Below are 6,352 nucleotides of genomic sequence, written 5' to 3'. Positions count from 1 at the left end.
ACAGGGGAAGATGTGTACAAGAACAAGCACACTCACAGGAACACATGCACGCATCTTTTTCCTCTCTGTGCCAACTGGTAAGTCTTAACAGTAGAACTAGATGCTGGGAATTACATTTTAGTAATTCTTTTCTAGTTATGTCAGATTTCTAGCATGCTATTAGAGACATGTGTGTCATCCTCACCATCACCCAACATATCATTGCTGTTTCAAACTGTTACCAGAGCTGTTGACACAGAATATTGTGTCTGTCGACAGCTCCAATTAGTTGGCGTGTCTGACTACTGACAGCACAGTCTACTTTTGTTTATGAAGACGGTGTGAGCTGTATCTCACTCTCACAACCTCCAGTGGCAGACAGATGGATAGAACTATATAATCATCAACGGAAGCGGGTGATATTCTGTCTTCACAAATCATCATGTGGAGCAGAACCAACGGCCTTTTGTCTGCTTTCAGAAATGACTGCAAGATTCCTCCCATCTGTCAAGTTATGAGGATGAATATGTATAAAATACATCAGATATATATGTGGGGTTTTGTATGTTTTTTTTTTTTTGTTGTTGTTTGATTGGGGGTGAGGGGGAAGGGGGGAAAACTGCTTCTTAATTTTCACCAGATGTTAGCTATGAGACATAGAACAGTAGATGGAGAAGCACAATCATTTTCTCTCAAATTGAACTTTTTTTTTTAAAGGAATGGACCAACCCCTCATCATTTGCAAATGTGGAACCCCATTGATTTCCTAAGGTTGTACAATTGCAACTGCGCACAGAATCTAGTCTAATGCACTCTTTACATATATTTAATCCTCTCTATTGTGTGATTATAAAATCTTAGCAGCTGCCCAACCAGCAATGCTCTGCTTCTCATTTAATGGTAGTTACCGATACAAACTATTTTCAAATATAGTTCCAAGTTCCTGAGTGGTTCCTCAAGCACTGTGTACACTGAGCTCAGGGAGTGTTTGTTCCGAGAACAGACCCCCCAAAGTAGGTAAGTATTATAAATTTGGCTAATTCATTCAAACAACATATTGTTTAGTGTTCCTTAAAAGGCCTAATTTTTAAGTGCGACGTTTGTTTTCTTAAAAATGGAAAACAAATTTCCTTAACGTTTCCTTTTTTCCTTAACATATCAAAATATCGTGGTTTTCAGTAGGAAAGTCTTTTGTTATAGACAGCAAATTCTTATAAATTCTTATAAAGCAAGCAAATGTCTACTTGAAGTAAGTGGGAGATCAGAATACAAATCGTCTTTGTGCTGTTTCTCTGCCTAGTTTTCCTACTCTGTACTATATAACACTTTTCAGCTTTTCTCTGCTATAACACGTGCTGTAACATTTAAGTGCTGATCTTGCCTGTTAAAATTAATTAGTGGTTATTATTGACTGAAGTGGAAGCAGGATTTGAGTTTTATCCAGAAATTAAGGAATATTGATTCGCTTATTTGCTATATGAAAAATATAAAAATAATATATAACATAGCAAATAATTGTCATTTCCCTACCCTTGTGGGAAACAAATTCTAATCTTGCATTAACATTCTAACTTTCCCTGAAAAATCAGCAGGATTTAGTGTATAAAACATAAGTGTGTGAAACTAGTAAGCTAATGAGTAAAATTTAGTGGGACGGAAGTAACTGCTTATTAGACTGCATGGATCTTCAGAGTAACCTCTGCTAGGGTTTCAAGCAAAATGGAAAAGTTTCATCCTGACTGCTTTCTCATCCCTATTAATTCCATAGGGATTTTCTTGATTAGTAAAAAGAACCAAAAACTGGCAAGGAATGTTATTGCTCTGGATACAAGCCAGTTCCCAGTGTGTTCGATGCAGTAATTATAACAGGTAAATCAGTAATATAAAAGCACTGTATTTTATTCAGAATTTAACAATTTAAATTTCCAGTAGTGCTTTTTTTTTTTTTGAAATTCTTATGGAATTGGATTGTATGGGGCAAAATACTTTTCACATGAAATTTTTTAAGCAATTTAAATTTAAAGTTTGTGTGACTTAGTAGCTGCACTCTAGTGTTTTTCAGTTGTAAATGAGCAATGATATCCTGAGATTCTGCTGCACACTTTGAAAATCAGCTGAAATTTTGAAAGTTCCTGAGCAGGCCACAGAATATACATATTAAAAGAAATTTGAACATTTATGAAACCAAAGGAAATTCATTGTGAGCTTCTGGCTAATTTAAGATCAAAAGAGCAGTGAAGTTTAGCAAATTAATTTTTGATTATTCACGCAATTGTACTAATTACTGTGACCAGCTTTTAGAGATCCTAGTGAAATACTTTATGGAAGTCAGACGTTTATTGAAATGAAACCTCCAATATTTAGATAATAGGAAGCATGTGGGTTAGACTGAGAGAAACAGGGGCTGTTCACTGATGTTTTGAGAGAAACTGAGCATGTGTGGCTATGAGTGACTACCGTGAAGCCCAGGCTGGGAAGTACTCGGGTATTCAGAGGACTTGCACTAGCTTTTCTTCTGTCATGGGGCCTTTTTGTTTCAAGACCATACTGGGGACAGAGTTATTTGGAGCAACAATGGACTGGAGCAGCATCAAGTGAGTAGCGCCTGTTTGTTTGGACCTCATGGATGCTGAGAGCTGCTGCGAAGCAGAAGTGCTTTAATGGAGAGGTTTCGGCACCTGCACACTCACCCTTCCTTTCCTGGCTTGCATAGCAGCAATAAAGTGCATCTGACTTAGAGAGAGACCCTTCTCAGGATTCAGATGCTGGAAGGGTTAATGGGTGGTGTCAGCCAGGTCCCCAAAGCGACTTTCCTCTCAAATGTTGCGTTCCCAAGAGCACCTCTAGGAGAGCTGTTCATTCTGTTGGGACATCCTCCTCATCTCCAAGCACAACTTCTTCCCGTTTTTTTTCTTGTTCTTTCATGCTGGTTTTGTAGGGGTGTGTGTGTGTGTGTTATAGTTGAATTTCAGTGTGTTCATAACTTTTTTTTTTTTATGGTTAGGGTTTGAGAAACAAGTGATGTCTTTGTTTACTGAAATAAGAGTATGACTTAAATTGTGATTATTATTTGTACCCATGATCTGAGCTGAGCTTTGGTAGACAAGGACCTCATTACCACCTGGGCTGCCATTGCACAGGGAAGATATACAGTGAGATAAAGCCCTGGTTGCCAAAAAGAATAGGCAAACCAGGCAGAAAAAAATGGTTTTATTCCCATTCTACACAGGGGAGTTGAGGCAAGTCCATGGTATAGAAAAAGTTTGTATCTCTTGTGTTCCTGTATGTGTCCTAACCGCAAATCATCCTTCAGGCAACTTTACCTGTCACTCGGGCTGTTAGATGAGACTTGCTCCTGTGGTAACTTCTGCAAGTTCAAACTTGTTCTGAGCACATTTTTGGAAGGACAAGTCACTGCAGATCCGTACTTAAAGCATGTGGGAGCACAGGACCACCAGTTCCTGGGGTGTTTTTCATCAAGAAAGCATGAGAGTTTTCCTTATTTAGTTCTACCTTATTGTATTGGAGGTATTCATTATAGAAGCAAATTCTGTATCCCGTGAAATGTTTAATGTTAAGAAAATGCTTTGGTTTGAATAGTTTAAAATCAAAATAGAATTTTACTTGAAACATGGAACCAAATCCAGGCAGCTGCAGTTGGCTTGAAAACAGTGGCAATGACCAAGGAAGAGTTATTGCTCCACTCTAATGGAAAACACCCCTTGGAGTTAAGTAAATGAAGAGGAATATCCCTGTTTTGTAGGAGGAACCAGAAACACATTTTCAAAATGCTGCACCCGAGCCTTTACAGGTCAGAGGGATAAGTTCAGTTTTAACTGAGTTAAAAGTCAGTCCTGTGCTGAGACCACTGGAGTGTGTCACCGTTCATGGGTAGCACTCCATCAGCAAGCGCGTTTTTGTCTTATTTTGCCTGGTTTGCTGTGTTGCCAGGTGCTAATCCTGCGACCTACCCTAATTCTCAGAGTTCTTTTCCTATTTTTCATTGCAGGATAACAAGTATCTTGACTGTAATCTATTAATTGAATTGAATAAACTTGTTTCCCTAGCAGTGAGAGCATATTGTTTGCACACAGTGTCATCCCAGGCCCTCCAGCTATCGAAAGATTGCCAGATATGTTTATTAAACCCCCTGAGCTTGGAAAGAACACAGAAAACTGTCATCTAGAGCAATACGAAAGTGCCTGTCTCAGCTGGGGATCTGGCTGTTATGAATAAAGGAAGAGTTTGTGGTAGAGTTTTGAGATGTAAAGAGAAAAGGCTTCCCTATGGTGCAAATGTGTTGGAACCCTCAGGCGAGAAAAAAAAACACTGAATTGTTGCTGGCAGTACAATGTAATTATTGAGTTAGCTACAGCTAGGTCTGAGAGCTGATGAGGTAAAGGCCTGGTGACTCTGGCTTCTCTTCTCTCTTTTTTCCCCCTCAGGGCAATTAAAATTTTTAATCATATTATTTTTTTTCTTACTGATGGTGGAACCACATATATCTACCATGTTTCTGATTATTTTGTGGAATAATAGCTTTCAAGGTTCCCCTGTTTTGTGTCTGCTTCCTCTCCCTGTTCTAAGTGAAAACCAAACTAGCCAACAGTGAATGAAGAGATGGAACGAGTAGTAAAACTTGGTTCCAGATCTAAACTCTCCTGATCTGTGCTGGAATCACAGACCTGGCGATTCTGGTTTCTTGCACTATGTCCTGGCTTTATTGAGTTTTTCCCTATTGACATAAAAGAAATCAGAAGTTCACCTACATGTAACAAAATCAGAGCTGGAGAATCTAGATGAGAACCGTCTTGGTGATGGATGTTTGACCTGAAATCTTACATACCTGAAGGTTTATTAGATTAAAACGTCTAAGTCAGCAATTGCTAAAAATTTTGGTTGTCATCCCACTTAGAGACTGATTTCAATACAGACTACAACACAAACTGAAATTATATTATTAAAAAGGGGGAAGATTCATTTCTGTTGGTCTGATGACTCCACTTGAAGTTATGACTTTTCTTTGGGAGATGCTGCTCCAGGTGCTGCAAGGCACCCAAGTGTTCCTTCTGCCTCTTTTCCCTATCTGCTCCATTAACCATTATAAAGTTCTTGTTGGCCCCTTTGGGGAAAAAAGCTTCCTATTAATTAAACTTATACCCTTTGTTCTTCATATGTGATGTGGCTTTATTTTAGTGGAAAAAAGTGTTTTTACTGATTCTTATCTTTTTTTTTTTAAACATAAATCATGTAGGTGCTGATATTGGCAGCTTGCAGTGCACAGGGAAGGTATGGTAGAGTACACACTCAATATTTAATGGTGAGAAGACAAAATGTGTTGTGCAGTAAATGACAAGTGGTGAGGTAGAGCTCAAATGAGGGCTGATACTTATCTCTAGTTCCCATAAATTGCCCAAAGACAATCGGGACCTTTCCACTGACTTTGGTGAGCTGTGGCTTAGGTCCCATGTGTTTATATCCAAAATACATTGTTGTCCTTGATTATTTATGTTATGCCTCAAGGCTTCAGTCCAGCTCTCTGGATCCTGTTGTGCTGGATCATTATCGAAGCACGCAGCTAGCACTGCTCTTAAAGCTCTTTCAATCTAAGCAGAGTAGCTGTTTCATAAAGCAGTCCTCTTCTAGAAGCAGTCATTTGATTCATGTGACGGCACACAAGAGTGGCCTGCTTGTCTTTTTGGCTGCCCTGGTTCTGTGTTACAGTCCCTGCTGCTGTTGCCATTAAGCCAAAATGAGATTTTTGTTTATTTGTTTTGTTACTGTTCCTCAAGCTTAAGGAAGTACTTCACTTTTACAGGCATGCACTCCTTTACTTTCTGTTGCAGTATAGCCATATTTTCCTTGCTTTTTCAAGGGGAATGCGATCTGTGTGAAACTGTGGTTGTGTTCACCCTAATCTGTGAGGTTTCTGTAAAATAATTTTGGCTTTACTCAAGTGTTTTCCAAGTAGATGCATTAAGATGTTTCTGTGGTCTGTTCTTTGTGTTGCATCTTTTAGTAGAGGTGAGCTTATTTCTTTGGATCACAGACTGATGATTTGAAGAGTCATGAGCTTTTAAGATTCAGATTTTCACTACTAACATCATAGATGGAAGCGGGGCAGAGAGATTTTGAAGTCTTTGGTGTGACTATGGGACGAGGACCATCACTTTAGTCACCCTAGGCTAAATTCAAAGGGAGACAGTGGGTACTCAGCTGGGAGATCCAGGTTCTGTTCTCGGCTGGACTGCTGGCGTGACACTGAAGGCTAAACAAACGCCTTTGTGCATCCTTGGTTTTATTCCCAACTCTCCTATGACCTGTCTGGGTAGTCTGGGGGAGGAGCTCTCTTATTAAGTGTCAGATCGACGGT

This window comes from Cygnus atratus, chromosome 9 (assembly GCF_013377495.2).
Source record: "Cygnus atratus isolate AKBS03 ecotype Queensland, Australia chromosome 9, CAtr_DNAZoo_HiC_assembly, whole genome shotgun sequence".
Classification (NCBI taxonomy): domain Eukaryota; kingdom Metazoa; phylum Chordata; class Aves; order Anseriformes; family Anatidae; genus Cygnus; species Cygnus atratus.
The sequence above is the reverse complement of the archived record's forward strand: the minus strand, read 5'-3'. Positions refer to the sequence as shown.